We start from the raw sequence: 21320 nt of genomic DNA, 5'->3' as shown, positions 1-21320 counted from the left end.
AGTGCAACCAGCACACGAGCAACCTGGTGTAGCGTCTCCGTGTCCGAGGCTACGAGGAACGTGTGCAGGATTTCAGAGATTATTTTTGACTGGGGCAAAATAAATTGTATGTTCCAGGATTTGAATAGATTAAAAACATTAAAAAAAATGTTCTGCTCCTGCTTCCATTGTATTTTTACTTTATTGCTGGTGATTTCTCCTTTGACTCGCTAACGGGAATGTATTTTTTTCTTGGTACTGCCATTACCTCTTCCTGCTACTTTCCAGGTCACTAATTTTTCTGCTTAGAGTTCATTCTGTTTAGACTGATATGCTGTCTCTTTTAATGAGGTTATTTCTGGGTTATTAGCCTTCCTGTTATATGATACCTTATGTGGAGGCCCTAATTGATGTAAATCAAACACAGCTTGCAGAAAAAAATCAAAGTCATTCTTCAGATACTTGGTGGATCTAGGGGCATCTCAGGATTTCAGTATTTAAAACTACTTCTTCAACAAGAGGTTACATGTAGCTAATAACACAAATAAATCCTTTCTTATTCGTAAATTAGCAGGTTCAAAGAAGTGGAAATTGAAAGAGAGCATTGGCATTTTGGTTTGCTGAATAAGCTTTAGACAGAAATTAGACTGAAAAGAACTGAGTGGGAGGGGTTTAACTGTACAGTTCAATAACCTTGCCAACATATTTTTATTAAGGCATTCTTACATAAGCCATTAAGTTTTAGGTTAATTTTTACAGATATTTTCCGGGCCGCACTTAACAAAGAGGGGTAAGATGAAGCAAAAGAACGAATTTCCTCTAGAGCTCCCAGAGGTCTCTCGGCTCAGCTCCACTCGGGAGGGATTTGGGGGGCTATGTGGTCGTCAGAGGGGCCTGTTGTTATGTTCACATTAGCAAGAGGAGGAGGGTTTTTTTTTTTTTTTTCCTTGTTTTGCTCCTGGACATTAGCTCTGTCATGGGAGATTCTGACGTGCAGGCATATTATTTTTATCTCGAAAGAAAGAAAAATATGGTTTGCTCTCCTTTTTCCTTAAGGTCTTGTTCATTCATTATGTTCCCTGCCTGTCTCAGAGAGAAATTGCTCTCCGCCTGGAAAGGTGTGGCCGGCTCAGAGCTCTCCAGTGGGAGCACTTGGGAGCTGGCTTGTCCATGGAGCTGGGAACTCTTGGTGGATGCGGGGTTGCACTTGGACGAGTGGGGAAGGTGGGGACTGGATACTACCCCTGGCTGCACCCACTCGGGGTGGTGTTGGTAGAGCAGAAGGTGTAGGGGCGTGGGGGACCAGAACCGCTGGGTTAAATGCCAGTTCTGTCCCTGAATAACCACGGGATGCTAGAGTAGAGTCTTACCTGGCCATTAAAGCTCAGCAGCTGGGATGCCTGGGTGGCTCAGTGGGTTAAAGCCTCTGCCTTCGGCTCAGGTCATGATCCTGGGGTCCTGGGATCGAGCCCCGCATAGGGCTTGCTGCTCAGCAGGGAGCCTGCTTCCCCTCCTCGCTCTCTCTGCCTACTTGCGATCTCTGTCAAATAAATAAATAAAATCTTAGAAAAAAAATGCTCAGAAACTCACAGGTGAAACGACCAGACCCACCTCTCCAGATACCCAAAGTCATCTGGAGTCGCCCACTGCCTCACCTCTCCCGAGGCATATGTGTGGCCCCTGGTTTGGCCAAATGAGCGTATCTCCTGGGCAAGTTGTTTCAGGAGGATGCATGCATGTGGATAAAAGCAGCATGTCCACTGCCAGGCATCATGTACAATGTTTGCCCTGGGGTCTGGACAGTGAGAAGCATGGAAGTCTGAGCAGGACCAGTGACAGCATCCAGATGACTGTGACCCAACCTCCCAGGCAGTGGGCCACACTGAGGTCAAGACCTGCAATGCTTCCTTCCCCGCAGCCCTGAACCATCTGCTCCCCCCATGTGGAAGAGTGGAGGCAGAGAGAGTGTGGAGAGGCTCTACGCTGTCATCAGGGTCATGGGCTTTCACCCAGGAGGGAGCCGGCTGCCTGTGGGCCACTTAGTGGGGTATTGGTGCCTGGGTGTGGGCTGCTCCCATATCCCATCGGGATGCACCCCGAGTTACATGTGCCCCTGGGCCCGCTTGCCTGGAGGCCAGAGGGTGATCCAGTTCCAGGCTGGCTCTTCGGAGGGCGGGAGAGCCTGGCTCCTCCAATTCCATCTGATCTGTTAGTGAGTATTGACAGTAACCTCCTGTCATAGGTCTTCAGTTTCTGGAAGAAAGACTCAGAATTTGTATCATCGAATCATGGAGAATGAGAGAGGGATTTCAAGTCCCCCCACTATAATGTTGCCCATGACCACAATACCCAGCCCATCCACCTGTGCTGCTGGCCACAGAGGCTCCGTCCACACACACAGCCACGTGTGCACACACTGTGTATGCACCCAAAGTGGTACGGGGTGTACAAGGCACACTCAGGCCACACATCTCACATATGCACACGCAAGAAACAGTCCGTCACACAAACGCCACACAAACACAGGGTACGTGTAGCCATACAATGCACACTCACATGCAGCACCCCTGCTCACACTCATACCTGCCCCACACAACACACAACCACCCAACACCTGCAACACCAACATACAACACGCATCGCAGCACATGCAATGTGCATGCACACACACACACATACACACACTGAGTCGACGCACTTAAGAAAAGGGAATGTGCAAGGAAAACTCGAAATGCTCACAGGAGTCATCTTCTGGGGATGGTATTTTGGGCAAGTGGCAGTTTCATTGATATGTGGATCTTCTCTGCATTGTCTCAATTTCCTGCAAGGAACAGATATTGATTATAACGTTAAAGAAGGATCACCATTTTGTAAGCCAGTGGTTCTTTCCTGTGGCAGCCCCGGGCCCCCGTGGATCAGTGGCCTGATGCCCATCATGTTGGGATCCTGGCAGAGGAAGGAGCCAGTGACTTGGCGTATCTGGGGGTTTTCTGAGAGGGTATCACTCAGCCCTGGGCAGCTCCATCTGCCTGTCCCCAAAGCCAATTTGGCTCCAAGGGATACCAGGGTTGGGTGTCCCAGAGGACACTAGGGAGTGTCCTTTGGCTCACTCCCACCATCTATCCTGGCTCCCTTGACTCTCCCACCACTTCGTTTCACTGAAGCTCTTAGAGTGTCCTCTGTCCTCTTGCTGACCTTTGAGAACGTGCCTTTTACTGGCCCGAGGTTGTTTTTATTTCTGTGTCTGGATTCAACAGACCCTCAACTGTGGACAGGCACCACTTTCAGACCCTGGATTTCAGTCATTAGTCAATCTCCAGCTGTGAATCAGGCACTGGGCTAGACTCTAGGGATACGGCGGTAGATCAGGGGAAAAGCAGGCTCTGAACTACCGAAATATATTCACTGCAGAGGGCTGACCCGATGATGTTCAGAGACTGAATATTAGCCACGCTGATGCATAATCTTCATACGGAATTGCAGTTAAGGATGGCATACTTTGTCTCCCACATCACCTGCAGGAGCTGAAGACCACAAACGAGTAGGCATTCACGTTCTGGCTCTCTAATTTGTTTTGTTTCCTCGGTACCTCCATGGATCTTCTGGACTCCCGGAGCCACACGGCTCACCTTCCAAAGGCAACCCAGATTCCCTGAGAGGTAAATGTTGCTTTGATAACTTGAGACCTTCCTAGATCCCTGCTGCCTTTCTCAGGGGCAGTGATGCCAGGTAGTGATTCTAGAAGAAACAAAGGTGTAGGAGCTGAATAAGCATTTTTGTGTGGCAATCATGAGGTGAGACACCTGGACCAGAGACTTTAATACTAGGGTTTCCAAGACTAGTACAATAATGGTTCCGCGACAGTACAATCTAACTCCAGGGTGGCCGGCTTCCCTCTTTGAGTGAGTCTCACACGCGGTGTCTGTCTCCACGGGGTCAGCAAAAGCTCTATGATGAGTAAAATAGGGTTTCCTGTTTTACCTCTGTTTCCCCAGAACCCAAGGAGATGATGGATTTTGGGGGCATGGTGTCGGGTGCCAGTGATTTCATGAACAAGGAGTGGAAGTGTAACTAGCAAGGAAAGACTCACACATGTGGCTCCATTCACCACTGGACTTTGGTGGTCTCAGGGCACAGGGACATTGAAACTGGAGCCTGAGGTGTACGTAACGGTGGGTGAGCAAAGGTGGGGTGAGATAAGTGTGTGATGCTAAAGGAACAGTGTGTGTGGAAACCCCGGGGCAGGAGAGGATATCCAAGGAGACAGGTGGTGACAGAAAGGAGAGACAGTGAATCCACAGAAGCCCAGACTAGAGGGCTGGGTTGGGATGCAGACCAGAAGGTCTTATCAGACTTTGGTGTTTATGTACCAGGCAACTAAAGATGTGACAGCTATGTTTTAAACATGTAGTCAGCAGTGTCCGAGGTATTAAAAAATACGAAAAATAATATAACCCACCCAACATGTGCTCAATATCTCTTTGCCTCCAGGTGGAGCTTCCTTGTTGGCCTGACCTGTGTTCCAGAGGGCTGACCCCTCTCCACCTCCAACTGGTGTCCTCTTGGGTGCATCCAGGGGAGCTCCAGCAGGGGACTAGAGGATAAAGTGAGTGAGGGTTTGCTTAGGGCCCTGGCTCCCTCTCTGTAGCCATGTTCTTCCCGGCCCCGGGTTCCTGTAATGGCTTCTTCTTGCCTCCTTAGCTCAGCCAATGGGAAGCATCCTGAGGGTCCCCATGGTATCCCAGCATGCTGACCTCACCTTTGTGAACAGGACCTCAAAAGTTAGTTGAATGGGCCTGCTGTTTCCTGCAGGTACCCACCTCCTGGCCTCAGGAGTAAGGACCAGGGAGTTTGCATATCTCTCCTTGGTCAAAGCACTTCTCAACCCTCAAAACCACTATACTTCATGCTGTGGTCTCAGTTCCCTGCTCAGTTTCTCACTCTTAGTCCGTTCCTATAGGAACCATTGCCAGCCCTCTGCCCTGCCCTTTGTAGTTTGGTGCAGTCTTGGGATCAACTCCCAATTTCCAGCAGTCACTTTTTTTTTGTTTTGCCTGAGGACTTTCTCTGGCCATCAGAGTCTATTTTACCCCCATCACTGGCAGGAAGTACCAGGTAATGAATACGTCCTCTCAGCAGCCTTTGAACTAAGATAGACGGGAGCTGGTGCATAACTACTCCGGCTCTCTCACCCTTCCAATAAGATATCCTGGGGTATAGGGTTTCTTTGTAGATTTAACTCCTCCTATCCATGATGGAAGCTGGCTTGACATTGTACCTTTCACTGGCTGCCTTCCCATCCCTTCCGCTTCCTCTTTCCCCAACTAGTGTTTTGTAAGATCAGCTCTTAATTTTATCTCACATTCCCTTTTGTGGAAACTGTAATAAGATGGGTGTGTCTCTAAGCAAACACAGTATTGTGTTTACTTCTAGGCTTTATAAAATTGATAACTGTAACTTGTATCTGCTCTCTCTTGTGTTTGCTAGATTCACTCATAATGGTACCAGATTTTGTCATTCATTCGTTTTTCACTGCTGCATTATATTCCATCATGTAAGTAGTCATTCCCTTTGATGACTCATAAACATTTCTTTTGCTTTTTGAAGCAATATTGCTATGGAGATTATCATATTCGTATTTTTATATATCTATGTACAAGGTTTTCTTGGCTAAAAAACTAAGAGTAGAATTGTTGAGTTTGAGGGGAATGCAAATTTTCAAATTTAACTGTTCCATAGCATGTTGTATCAAATGATATGCTGTATCATATGATATTTTGTGATTCCTTTTGCCCTCTATCCTGCCAACACTTGATATTGTCAGACTTTCTAACTCCTTCCTTTTTACTGGAAGGTGTCATTATAGTTTCAAATTGCATTTCCTTGGTTAGTAAGAGGTAGAGTATCTTTTCATACGTATGGGAGTCATTTTCTGTGAATGACTGGTTTAAAGTTTTTCTTTGGGGTTGATTTTGTTCTCTTTTTGATTTTTTAAAAACCTTCCAATATTCTGTGAATAATTATTTGTTGATTGGACACATAGTAAACAAATACTAGAAATAGCTTCTAGTTTGTGGCTTATCTACTCAACTTTTTATGATGTCTTTGAATGAACAGAAGTATTATCACATTTTTTAAAGATTTATTTATTTGAGAAAGAGAGAGAGAGCCTGCGGGGAGGGGCAGAGGCAGAGGGAGAGAGAGAATCTCAAGTAGACTCCATGCTCAGCAAGGAGCCTGACATTGGGTTCAATCTCAGAACACCAAGATCATGACCTGAGCCAAAATCAAAAGTCAGGCACTTAACCAACTGAGCCACCCAGGCACACCTGAAGCATTATGGAATTTTAAAGATGGAAACCATGGTATGATATGGCTGTACTTTTGTAAAGGATTCTTTAGTTCTCTTTGATGAATGGGCTGGGAAGTTGTTCAAACAAAGTGGGTAGAGGAAAATCTCACTGATTATAACAAACCAGGAGGAGAAGTTGGTGGTTTGAAGTAAAGAGAAGACAATGAAAATAGAGAGTAATTAGATACCTCCAAGAGATATCTTGGAGATGAATTTATGGGATTTTAGATAGATGAGAAAGACTATATGGTGACTAATGTAACATAATAAAATAAAGAAAATTAATTGCCTCATAACAAAAGAAGTTAATGTTAAAAGTGACTATTTAGAGTTCAGGTTCCAGCCAAGATGGGGTTGCAGGGTCCAGACTTATCTTCCTACCTGAAAAAAAGAGACAAAATATGTATTTAAAAAATTGCATTGACTACTCAGGAATAGAAAACCCAGATTCCTAAGACATCTCTCAGGAAGAAAGTAAATGAGATGATTCCTAAATGAGATACCCCAGCTTGCTGCATGGGAAAAGGTTCCAGAACTGCAAGGCACAATGGACAAATCTACAGATGTAATCAGAGATTGCATACCCTTCTCTCATTAATTGATAAGAGAAGTTGAGAGAAAGTCATTAAGGACATAGAAGATTCGAACAGTTCTACCAACCAACTTTATGTGATTGGCATCTATAGAACACTCGTCAAATAACAACACACTTTTTAAGTGTACAGGGGACTTTGTCAAAACAGAATATATGCTGGACCACGACAATAAATCCAGTGAATGTTGAGGGATTTGGAGCATGTCAAATATATATTCTCCAACCACAGAAGTAAATTAAAAATAACAATAGACAAGTATATGAAAGATCTCCCAGTATTTGGAAAATAAGCAACATACTTCTGAGAAATCTGTTTGTCAAAAAATAAATAAAAATAAAAGATGGTGGGGCGCCTGGGTGGCTCAGTGGGTTAAAGCCTCTGCCTTCGGCTCAGGTCATGATCCCAGGGTCCTGGGATCGAGCCCCACGTCCGGCTCTCTGCTCCGCAGGGAGCCTGCTTCCTCCTCTCTCTCTGCCTGCCTCTCTGCCTAGTTGTGATTTCTCTCTGTCAAATAAATAAAATATTAAAAAAAAATAAAAGATGGAAAAATTTTGAACTGAATGCAATAAAAGCACAGTATATGAATGTTTGTGAGAAGCTGATTAAAGCAGCATTTAGAGGGAAATCTATAGCACTAAACATTTATATTTAGAAAATAAGAAAGATCTCATACAAATTATCTCAGTTTTCAGCTTAAGAAAGTAGAAAAAGAAAAACAAATGACACTCGAAGTAAGCAGAAGAAATGAAATAATACAAACCAGAGTAGAAATCAATGAACCCCTGGATAACAGAAAAAGAATACAAAAAAAAAAAAAAAATAATGGAACAAAACCAGTTTCTCTGAGAAGTTGAATAAAATAGTAAATCCCCAGTTATTCTGGTCTGGGAAAAAAAGAGCAAAGGGAGTAATTAAGGCCATAATTATCAATATCAGAAGTGAAAGTACACTTTCTATAGGTATTAAGAAATTAATAAAGGACAATTATAAATATATATAAATTATATATATTTAAATATATAAAAATAACTATAAATAAGTTTATCGACTTAAATGGATTTCTAAAAAGACACAAACCACCAATATTACTCAGGAAGAATTAGATAGCATGAATAGCCCTATATCTATTAAAGAAAATTTAAGTTAACAACCTTTCCATCAAGAAAATTTCAGATCATCCAGTTTCACTTGTGAGATCTATCAGGCATTGAGGGAAGAAATGGTACTAACTGTACACAAGTGTCTGTACAAAATGGAAGAGGAGAGGATGCTTCTCAACACATTCCATTAGAACAGAATGACCCTGATACTATAAAACAGACAAGAGAATAAGATAGAGTCCAATACTCTTCATGAACATAGATGCAAAAGTTATTAAATTCTTTTCATTAAATAGAATTCAAAAATATAAAGGATAATACATCATGAGGAGAGATTTGGGATATATTGAGTAGAGCAGTATTGAGGGAGGGATTTTTGTAGTGGGAGACTTAATTGTGTCTAAATATTTAACTAAATACTTAATGGGAACCACCCACAGAGGGAATAACGGATGGCCCAATCTTTTCTAGAGTGGAGCTTCTCAACCCTGGTTGTGCATTCAAATTTCCTGGAGAACTTTGAAAAAATGCCCATGCCCCAGCCACTGTCTCTATCCCTCCCCACCCTCCTCCCTGAGCTCTCACTCCCTCCTGGAATGAGTCTGGGATTCCTTCCTCCCTTTATTCCCTCCCTCCCTTCCTCCCTCCCTTCTTCCCTTCCCTTCCTCCCTCCTTCACTCTCACTCTCTCTTTCTTCCTCCCTCCCCTCCTTCCTTACTTTTTTCCACCCTTTCCTCCTTTCTTTCTTTCCTTCTTTCTTTCACATAAAATCTCACCAGGTATTCAAACATGTAGCCATGTTTGAACCATTGTCCTTGGAGGATGGGCTAAATGAGCGAAGGGGAGCGGGAAGTACAGACTTCCCCCTATGGAATGAATAAGTCACAGGAAAAAAAGGCACAGCATAAGGAATATAGTCAATGATACTGTAATAGTGTTGTGTGGTGACAGATGGTAACCTACACTTGTGGTGAGCAGAGCATAATGCACAAACGTCGAATCACTATATTGTACACCTGAAACTAATGTAATGTTGAACATTGTGTGTCAATTACACTAAAAAATACAATAAAAGAACCATTCCTCTGGAAGATAAAACCTGGGAGCCTAATCATAGAAGAAGCAGTTTGCCTTAGGTGTGAGGAAAGCTGCTGTTTGTAATGGGAAGGAAGGAGGAATCAGATGCAGGTAAATTTGAGAGCTTAATGGAGAACATTAGGTAGGTCCCCTTAGTTGGCTTACATTTTTAGATATTTTTACCAAAAGTAATCATATAATTCTTTTAAAATATTATTATTGTAGTATAGGTTACCTACAATGTTTATTAGTTACTTGTGTACACGTAGTGATTGGACAATTCTGTGCATTACTCAGTGCTCACTGTGGCAAGTGTGGTTATCGTTTATAATTATAGTTTTATTATATTACTGACTGTATTCCCTATGCTGTATTTTTCATCTCCCTAGCTTTTTAATTTTATAACTGGAAGTTTGTACCTCCTAATCCTCACCTATTTTGTTCACCCTCTCCTCCCATCCCTCGGGCAACCACCAGTTTGCTCTCTGTATTTATGAGTCTGTTTTTGTGGTTGGTTGTTTGCTTTGTTTTTTAGATTTCACATATAAGTGAAATCAAATGGTAATCATCTTTCTCAATCTGACTTATTTCGCTTAGCATAATATCTTCTAGGGCCATTCATGTTCTCCCAAAGGGCAAGATCTCTCCCTCTTTCTTGGCTTAGTAAATATCACATCGTATGTACTTTCTGTATATATGCACTGCCTCTTATTTATTCATTCATCTATCAAAAGACATATGAGTTGTTTCCATATCTCGGCTATTATAAATAATGCTGCAGTGAACATAGGGGTGCATAGATCTTTTTGAATTAGTAGTTTAATCACTGGATCATATGATATTTCTACTTTCTACTTTCAATTTCTTGAGGAACGTACATACTGTTTTCCATAATGGTGGCACCAATTTACATACCAATAGTCATGAGAGTTTCCCTTTCTCCACATCCTTGCTAACACTTGCTATTTGTTATCCATTGGATGATAGCCATTCTGAAAGGTATGAGATGATATCTCCTTGTGGTTTTGATTTGCATTTCCCTCATGATCAGCAATGGGGTATCTGTGTCTTTATGTTTAAAGAGTGTTTCTTATGGGCAGCATATAGCTTAGCCTCAATATTTTACTCTAACATTAATAATATTAGGTTTAATATTTCATGGGCTTGGCCATCTGGATGTCTTCTTTGGAAAAATGTCTATTTACGTCCTTTGTCCATTTTTAAATTGGATTTTAAAATTTTTGTTGTTGGTGGTATTAACCTGTATAAGTTCTTTACGTATTTTGGAAGTTAACCCCTATTGATATATTATTTGCTAATATTTTCTCCCATTCTATAGTTTGCATTTCTGTTTTGTTGGTTTCCTTTGCTATGCAAAAATTTTTTATTTTGGTGTAGTCCTAATAGTTTTATTTTTGTTTTTGTTCCCTTGCTTGAAGAGAAGTATTTAGAAAAATATTGCTAAGGTTGATGTCAAAGAGATTATTGCCTGTGTTTTCTTTTTTTTTTAAGATTTTATTTATTTATTTGACAGACAGAGATCACAGGTATGCAGAGAGGCAGGCAGAGAGAGAGAGGAAGGGAAGCAGGCTCCCTGCTCAGCAGGGAGCCCGATGCAGGGCTCTATCTCAGGACCCTGGGATCACTACCTGAGCCGAAGGCAGAGGCTTTAACACACTGAGCCATCCAGGTGCCCCTACCTGTGTTTTCTTTTAGGAGTTTTATAGTTTCATGTCTCATATTTAGGTCTTTAAATACATTTTGTTGATTTTTGTGTGTTGTTTAAGAATTGGTCCACTTTCATTCTTTTGCATGTAGTTTTCCTCTTTTCCCAACACCACTTATTGAAAAGACTGTTTTTCCCCTTGTTTATTCTTGTCTCTTCTATTGCAGATTAGTTGACCTATCAGTGAGGGTTTATTGCTGAGCTCTCTATTCTTTTCCATTGATCTACGTCTGTTTTTGTGACAGTATCATACTGTTTTGATTACTATAGCTTTGCAGTATATCTTGAAATAGGAGATTGTGGTACCTCCAGCTGTGTTCTCCTTTCCCAAGACTGGTTTGGATATTTTAGTTTTTTGGTGCTTTCATGCAAAATTTAGGATTATCTGTTCTAGTTCAGTGAAAAATGCTCTTGATATTTCAATAAGGATCACATCGCATCTGTAGATTGTCTTGGGTAATATGGACATCATTTCCTGTAAAATAGTGTCACAATTTAACAATATTAATTCTTCCAATCCATGAGCATAGTATGTATTTCCATTTGTTTGTGTCATCTTCAGTTTCTTTCATCAGTGCCTTATAGTTTTCAGAGTATAGGTGTTTTACCTTCTTGGTCAAATTTATTCCTAGGGTTTTTTTTTTTTTTTTTGGTGTAATTGTAAGTAGAATTGTTCTCCTAATTTCTCCTTCTGCTAATTCAGAAGTATAGAAATGTCATATCAGGGGGGAGGAGTCAAGATGGCGGAGAAGTAGCAGCCTGAGACTACATCAGGTAGCAGGAGATCAGCTTGATAGCTTATCTAAACATTGCAAACACCTACAAATCCAACGGGAGATCGAAGAGAAGAAGAACAGCAACTCTATAAACAGAAAATCAACCACTTTCTGAAAGGTAGGACTGGCGGAGAAGTGAATCTAAAACGACGGGAAGATAGACCGTGGGGGGAGGGGCCGGCAAGCGGCGGAGGAACGGAGCACAAAATCAGGACTTTTAAAAGTCTGTTCCACTGAGGGACATTGCTCCAGAGGCTAAACCAGGGTGAAGCCCACATGGGGTCAGCGTGGCCCCAGGTCCCACAGGGTCACAGAAGGATCGGGGGTGTCGGAGTGTCGCAGAGCTTGCAGGTATTAGAATGGAGAAGCCGGCTGCAGAGACAGAGCCAAGGACTGAACTCTCAGCTCGGGGTTACCTTGAACTGGTCGCGGGCTGGGTGAGCTCAGAGCGCGGCTAGAGGCTGGGGATACGGGAGTGATTGGGTGCTGTCCTCTGGGGGCGCACTGAGGAGTGGGGCCCCAGGCTCTCGGCTCCTCCGGGCCGGAGACTAGGAGGCCGCCATTTTCATTCCCGTCCTCCGGAACTCTACGGAAAGCATTCAGGGAACAGAAGCTCCCAAAAGCGAACCCGAGCCGATTACTTAGTCCGGCCCCCAGTAAGGGCGGTGCAATCCCGCCTCGGGCAAAGACACTTGAGAGTCACTACAACAGGCCCCTCCCCCAGAAGATCAACAAAATATCCAGCCAGGACCAAGTTCATCTATCAAGGAAAGTAGGTTCAATTCCTAAGACAGAAGCACAATTCCAGAGGAGGAGAAAGCAAAGCATGGAACTCATGGCTTTCTCCCCATGATTCTTTAGTCTTGCGGCTACTTCAATTTTTTTTTCTTTTTTCAATTTTTTTTCTTTTTTCTTCTTCTGCTAAATTTTTTAAAACTTTTACCCTTTTCTTTTTTAACGTTTTTTGACTACATTATCTAAATATATATATTTTTTCTTTCTTTTTTAATATTTTTTCTTTATTTGTTTTACTTTTTAAATTTTTTTCTTTTTTTTTTCTGAACCTCTTTTTATCCCCTTTCTCTCCCCCACAATTTGGGATCTCTTCTCATTTGGTTACAGCGCATTTTTCTGGGGTCTTTGCCACCCTTTTAGTATTTTATTTGCTCCTTCATATCCTCTTATCTGGACAAAATGACAAGGCGGAAAAAATCACCACAAACAAAAGAACAAGAGACAGTACCGAAGGCTAGGGACCTAATCAACACAGACATTGGTAATATGTCAGATCAAGAGTTCAGAATGACGATTCTGAACATTCTAGCTGGGCTCGAAAAAGGCATGGAAGATATTAGAGAAACCCTCTCTGGAGATATTAAAGCCCTTTCTGGAGAAATTAAAGAACTAAAATCTAACCAAGTTGAAATAAAAAAAGCTATTAATGAGGTGCAATCAAAAATGGAGGCTCTCACTGCTAGGATAAATGAGGCAGAAGAAAGAATTAGTGATATAGAAGACCAAATGACAGAGAATAAAGAAGCCGAACAAAAGAGGGACGAACAGCTACTGGACCATGAGGGGAGAATTCGAGAGATAAGCGACACCATAAGACGAAACAACATTAGAATAATTGGGATTCCAGAAGAAGAAGAAACAGAGAGGGGAGCAGAAGGTCTATTGGAGAGAATTATTGGAGAGAATTTCCCTAATATGGCAAAGGGAACAAGCATCAAAATCCAGGAGATGCAGAGAACCCCCCTCAAAGTCAACAAGAATAGGTCCACACCCCATCACCTAATAGTAAAATTTACAAGTCTTAGTGACAAAGAGAAAATCCTGAAAGCAGCCCGAGAAAAGAAGTCTATAACATACAATGGTAAAAATATTAGATTGGCAGCAGACTTATCCACAGAGACCTGGCAGGCCAGGAAGAGCTGGCATGATATATTCAGAGCACTAAACGAGAAAAACATGCAGCCAAGAATACTCTATCCAGCTAGGCTATCATTGAAAATAGAAGGAGAGATAAAAAGCTTCTAGGACAAACAAAAACTGAAAGAATTTGCAAACACCAAACCAGCTCTACAGGAAATATTGAAAGCGGTCCTCTAAGCAAAGAGAGAGCCTAAAAGTAGTAGATCAGAAAGGTACAGAGACAATATACAGTAACAGTCACCTTACAGGCTACTAATGGCACTAAATTCATATCTCTCAATAGTTACCCTGAATGTTAATGGGCTAAATGCCCCAATCAAAAGACACAGGGTATCGGAATGGATAAAAAAACAAAACCCATCAGTATGTTGCCTACAAGAAACTCATTTTAGACGCGAAGACACCTCCAGATTTAAAGTGAGGGGGTGGAAAACAATTTACCATACTAATGGACATCAGAAGAAAGCTGGGGTGGCAATCCTTATATCAGATCAATTAGATTTTAAGCCAAAGACTATAATAAGAGATGAGGAAGGACACTATTTCTTACTCAAAGGGTCTGTCCAACAAGAAGATCTAACAATTTTAAATATCTATGCCCCTAACGTGGGAGCAGCCAACTATATCAACCAATTAATAACAAAATCAAAGAAACACATCAATAATAATACAATAATAGTAGGGGAATTTAACACTCCCCTCACTGAAATGGACAGATCATCCAAGCCAAAGATCAACAAGGAAATAAAGGCCTTAAATGACACACTGGACCAGATGGACATCACAGATATATTCAGAACATTTCATCCCAAAGCAACAGAATACACATTCTTCTCTAGTGCACATGGAACCTTCTCCAGAATAGACCACATCCTGGGTCACAAATCAAGTCTCAACCGGTATCAAAAGATTAGGATCATTCCCTGCATATTTTCAGACCACAATGCTCTGAAGCTAGAACTCAATCACAAGAGGAAAGCTGGAAAGAACCCAAATACATGGAGACTAAACAGCATCCTTCTAAAGAATGAATGGGTCAACCAGGAAATTAAAGAAGAATTGAAAAAATTCATGGAAACAAATGATAATGAAAACACAACAGTTCAAAATCTGTGGGACACAGCAAAGGCAGTCCTGAGAGGAAAATATATAGCGGTACAAGCCTTTCTCAAGAAACAAGAAAGGTCTCAAGTACACAACCTAACCCTACACGTAAAGGAGCTGGAGAAAGAACAAGAAAGAAACCCTAAACCCAGCAGAAGAAGAGAAATCATAAAGATCAGAGCAGAAATCAATGAAATAGAAACCAAAAAAAAAAAAAAAAATAGAAAAAATCAATGAAACTAGGAGCTGGTTCTTTGAAAGAATCAATAAGATTGATAAACCCCTGGCCAGACTCATCAAAAAGAAAAGAGAAAGGACCCAAATAAATACAATCATGAATGAAAGAGGAGAGATCACAACTAACACCAAAGAAATACAGACAATTATAAGAACATACTATGAGCAACTCTATGCCAACAAATTGGCCAATCTGGAAGAAATGGATGCATTCCTAGAGACATATAAACTACCACAACTGAACCAGGAAGAAATAGAAAACCTGAACAGGCCCATAACCAGTAAGGAGATTGAAACAGTCATCAAAAATCTCCAAACAAACAAAAGCCCAGGGCCAGACGGCTTCCCAGGGGAATTCTACCAAACATTTAAAGAAGAACTCATTCCTATTCTCCTGAAACTGTTCCAAAAAATAGAAACGGAAGGAAAACTTCCAAACTCATTTTATGAGGCCAGCATCACCTTGATCCCAAAACCAGACAAGGATCCCACCAAAAAAGAGAACTACAGACCAATATCCTTGATGAACACAGACGCAAAAATTCTCGCCAAAATACTAGCCAATAGGATTCAACAGTACATTAAAAGGATTATTCACCACGATCAAGTGGGATTTATTCCAGGGCTGCAGGGTTGGTTCAACATCCGCAAATCAACCAATGTGATACAACACGTTAATAAAAGAAAGAACAAGAACCATATGATACTCTCAATAGATGCTGAAAAAGCATTTGACAAAGTACAGCATCCCTTCCTGATCAAAACTCTTCAAAGTGTAGGGATAGAGGGCACATACCTCAATATTATCAAAGCCATCTATGAAAAACCCACCGCAAATATCATTCTCCATGGAGAAAAACTGAAAGCTTTTCCGCTAAGGTGAGGAACACGGCAGGGATGTCCATTATCACCACTGCTATTCAACATAGTACTAGAAGTCCTAGCCTCAGCAATCAGACAACAAAAAGAAATTAAAGGCATCCAAATTGGTAAAGAAGAAGTCAAACTATCACTCTTCGCAGATGATATGATACTATATGTGGAAAACCCAAAAGACTCCACTCCAAAACTGCTAGAACTTGTACAGGAATTCAGTAAAGTGTCAGGATATAAAATCAATGCACAGAAATCAGTTGCACTTCTGTACACCAACAACAAGACAGAAGAAAGAGAAATTAAGGAGTCAATCCCATTTACAATTGTACCCAAAACTATAAGATACCTAGGAATAAACCTAACCAAAGAGGCTAAGAATCTATACACAGAAAATTATAAAGTACTCATGAAAGAAATTGAGGAAGACACAAAGAAATGGAAAAATGTTCCATGCTCCTGGATTGGAAGAATAAATATTGTGAAAATGTCCATGCTACCTAAAGCAATCTACACATTTAATGCAATCCCTATCAAAATACCATCCATTTTTTTCAAAGAAATGGAACAAATAATCCTAAAATTTATATGGAACCAGAAAAGACCTCGAATAGCCAAAGGAATATTGAAGAACAAAGCCAAAGTTGGTGGCATCACAATTCCAGACTTCAAGCTCTATTACAAAGCTGTCATCATCAAGACAGCATGGTACTGGCACAAAAACAGACACATAGATCAGTGGAACAGAATAGAGAGCCCAGAAATAGACCCTCAACTCTATGGTCAACTAATCTTCGACAAAGCAGGAAAGAATGTCCAATGGAAAAAAGACAGCCTCTTCAATAAATGGTGCTGGGAAAATTGGACAGCCACATGCAGAAAAATGAAATTGGACCACTTCCTTACACCACACATGAAAATAGACTCAAAATGGATGAAGAATCTCAATGTGAGAAAGGAATCCATCAAAATCCTTGAGGAGAATGAAGGCAGCAACCTCTTCGACGTCAGCCGTAGCAACATCTTCCTAGGAACAACCCCAAAGGCAAGGGAAGCAAGGGCAAAAATGAACTATTGGGATTTCATCAAGATCAAAAGCTTTTGCACAGCAAAGGAAACAGTTAACAAAACCAAAAGACAACTGACAGAATGGGAGAAGATATTTGCAAACGACATATCAGATAAAGGGCTAGTATCCAAAATCTATAAGGAACTTAGCAAACCCAAAGAACAAACAATTCAATCAAGAAATGGGCAGAGGACATGAACAGACATTTCTGCAAAGAAGACATCCAGATGGCCAACAGACACATGAAAAAGTGCTCCACATCACTCGGCATCAGGGAAATACAAATCAAAACCACAATGAGATATCACCTCACACCAGTCAGAATGGCTAAAATTAACAAGTCAGGAAATGACAGATGCTGGCGAGGATGCGGAGAAAGGGGAACCCTCCTCCACTGTTGGTGGGAATGCAAGCTGGTGCAACCACTCTGGAAAACAGCATGGAGGTTCCTCAAAATGTTGAAAATAGAACTACCCTATGACCCAGCAATTGCACTACTGGGTATTTACCCTAAAGATACAAACATAGTGATCCGAAGGGGCACGTGTACCCGAATGTTTATAGCAGCAATGTCTACAATAGCCAAACTATGGAAAGAACCTAGATGTCCATCAACAGGTGAATGGATAAAGAAGAGGTGGTATATAAACACAATGGAATACTGTGCAGCCATCAAAAGAAATGAAATCTTGGCATTTGCGATGACGTGGATGGAACTAGAGGGTATCATGCTTAGTGAAATAAGTCAATCGGAGAAAGACAACTATCATATGATCTCCCTGATATGAGGACATGGAGAAGCAACATGGGGGGTTAGGGGGATAGGAGAAGAATAAATGAAACAAGATGGGATTGGGAGGGAGACAAACCATAAATGACTCTTAATCTCACAAAACAAACTGGGGGTTGCTGGGGGGAGGTGGGATTGGGAGAGGGGGAGGGGGCTATGGACATTGGGGAGGGTATGTGCTATTGTGAGTGCTGTGAAGTTTGTAAATCTAGCGATTCACAGACCTGTACCCCTGGAGATAAAAATACATTATATGTTTATTTAAAAAAAAGATTTGGAAGGGGAGGTGAACCATAAGAGACTATGGACTCTGAAAAACAACCTGAGAGTTTTGAAGGGTCAGGGGTGGGAGGTTGGGGGAACAGGTGGTGGGTAATAGGGAGGGCACGTTTTGCATGGAGCACTGGGTGTTGTGCAAAAACAATGAATACTGTTACGCTGAGAAAATAAATAAAATGGAAAAAAAAAAAAGAGGCAGGCAGAGAGAGAGAGAGAGATGCAGGCTCGCTGCTGAGCAGAGAGCCCGATGCGGGACTCGATCCCAGGACCCTGAGATCATGATCTGAGCCGAAGGCAGTGGCTTAACCCACTGAGCCACCCAGGCGCCCCAGATAGAGAGGAATTTTAACAGACTTTGCCAAGTTCCTCCCTGGTTCATATTCTACACCAAATATACTGGTACTAGCTCTGTTTCTGGAGCAGGTTCTCTCTCTAAATTATTTTAGGCAGTGAGAAGGAAAGGTCAAAGTTTCTTCCTGAGCCTTTGGGGCTTTGATTGTTTTTAGCTGCAAATAATCTACATGCCAAAGTGGCCCATCTTGGGTCCAGTCATTCTGAACCCCTGCAGTGCTTGAGATGATCACAAGTGGGCCGGTGGAAGCTGTGTCCACAAATCTTGGGACACCCTTCCCATCCAGAAGTGGCACCTACATTGAGGAATAACAAATACGGTTTGTAAAAGGGGACATTGCATAAGAACATCTTGGTCCCGGGGAGGTAGGCATGGGTGGAAGAAACTTCAAGCACACATGTATTTGGGATTGCTTCTGACATTTAAGGAGAAGTGAAACATGGAGGAATGGGAGAAGCAGCAGAATCCAAGTGGGAAGCAACTCGATATTGGAGAGTATTGACCCTTCCAGGCAGGAAGAATAAGGCAAGAATTCAGAACAGGTTGGAAGAATAAATACATCCGTTGAGTTCAGTCAGCATCATGAATCAACCTGGATGGAGTGCTCAGACTCATATGGAATAAGAAAAGACCTCTGTTTGGGGGAAGGGCAGACATGGAGACGCTCACTCTCATGGATATTCTAGAAAAATCCAGGACAAGTTCGTCTGGGTGGTCAGAGCAATCAGCCAGGTGTTTGAGGGGCCCCACACCTACTGTGCCAGCCAAAATATTTGTCAACAAGCAATTTGGGTCCACTGGAGAGAAAAATCCTAATTATTACGAGATGATAAAACTCCATTTGTTTGGGACTGTAACCTCAATTTGCAGGAGAGGGTAAAATCCAGAAAGGTTAATAATTAAAAATAGTGATGATAAAAGAAAAAAAAAAAAGAAATGTCATATCATCCACAAATGGATGATAGCACTTCCTTACTGATTTGGATGCCTTTTTTTCTTGTCTAATTACTGCATCTAGGACTTCCAATACTATGTTAAATAAAAATGCAAGAATGGATATCCTTGTCTTATTCCTGATCTTAGAGTAAAAACTCTCAGTTTTTCACCATTGAATGTGATGTTAAGTGTGGATTTTTCATGTATGGCCTTTATCATATTGAGGTATGTTCCCCAAAACTACTTTGTTGATAGTTTTTATCATGAATGGGTGTTGTACTTTGTCAGATGCTTTTTCTGCATCTAGCGTGATGATCATATGGTTTTTAATCGTTCCTCTTGTTAATGTGATGTATCACATCAATTAATTTGTGAATATTAACCGTTTGCATTCCTGGCACAAATCCCACTTGATTGTGGTGAATGATCCTTTTAAAGTATTGTCTAATTCAGTTTGCTAGTATTTTGTTGAGGACTTTTGCAACTATGTTCTTCAGGGATGTTGGCTTGTATTGTAGTTTTTCATTTTCATTTTTGTGTAGTATCTTTGTCTGGTTTTGGAATCAGAGTAATGTTGGCCTCACAGAATGAATTTGGAAGTTTTCCTTTCTCTTTCTTTTTTGGGAATAGATCCATGACATATTTAGAAGATTTTGTTTTATTTCTAAACACTGTGGATTTAAAAACATATTTTATATTTGTTAATTTCTAATTTAATTCTTATAATTTAATCCTATTACAGTCAGGGAAAATACTCTGTATGATTTCTTTTTTTTAAATATTTTATTTATTTATTTGACAGAGAGAGATCACAGGTAGATAGAGAGGCAGGCAGAGAGAGAGAGAGAGGGAAGCAGGCTCCCCACCGAGCAGAGAGCTGGATACGGGACTCGAACCCAGGACCTGAGATCATGACCTGAGCCGAAGGCAGCAGCTTAACCCACTGAGCCACCCAGGCGCCCCTGTATGATTTCTTTTTTAAAAAGATTTTATTTATTTGTTTGAAACTGAGAGAGAGAGACAAAGAGAGCATGAGAAGGGAGAAGGTGAGAAGGAGAAGCAGACTCCCCATGGAGCTGGGAGCCAGATGCAGGACTTGATCCTGGGACTCCGGTGTCATGACATGAGCTGAAGGCATTGGCTTAACTACCTGAGCCACCCAGGTGCCCTGTATGATTTCAGTGTATAGTATTTACTGAGTGTTTTTGAATCTATCAACAAATGATGTAACTTGGTGAATGTTCCATATGTACTTGAGATGAATATGCATTTTGCTATTGGATGTAGTGTTTTATAAAGCTCAGGTTAAATTGGTTGATCATATCTAGATGCTCATTTTCCTTATAGGTTTTGTTTGTTTGTTTGCTCGTTCTATTAACCATTAAGAGAGAATAAAAGCCGTCCTTTATATTTCTAAATTTGTCTATTTCTCCTACTAGTTTTGTAAATTTATGTTTCATATATTTTGAAGATCTGTTGTTATGTGTACATTCATTTCAGGTATCTTTTTCATGAATTGACCCTTTATCCAATGTGATATGTCTTTATTTTTAAGAATATTTTTTACTTCGAAATCTTTGATGATAATATAGTTGCATCACCTTTCTCATTCTTATTATTTACATATCTTTTCTCATCATTTTACTTTTAACTTCTTTGTGTCTTTATGTTTTTTAAAATTATTTATTTATTTTTATTTTTTATAAACATATAATGTATTTTTATCCCCAGGGGTACAGGTCTGTGAATCACCAGGTTTACACACTTCACAGCACTCACCATAGCACATACCCTCCCCAATGTCCATAACCTCACTCTCCCTCTCCTGTATCTTTATAAGAGTGTTTCTTATAGGCAGCATATAGCTTGGCCTCAGTATTTTAATTTAACATTAATAATATTTAGTAGTATTATTGATGGTGGGTTTAAGTCTACCAATGTATTTTTCTATTTGTTAATTGTTCATTTTTTCCCACTTTTTGATTAATTGAGAATTTTTAGTGTTTCATTTTTAATTGAAGTGTAATTGACATATAATATTAGTTTCAGATGTACAACATAATGATTCAACATTTGTGTACTTTTGAAATCATCACCACAATAAGTCTAGTTACCATCTATCACTATATAAGTTACAGA

The sequence above is a fragment of the Meles meles genome, chromosome 19 (genome assembly GCF_922984935.1).
Source record: "Meles meles chromosome 19, mMelMel3.1 paternal haplotype, whole genome shotgun sequence".
Lineage (NCBI taxonomy): Eukaryota > Metazoa > Chordata > Mammalia > Carnivora > Mustelidae > Meles > Meles meles.
Note: the sequence above shows the minus strand (reverse complement) of the source record.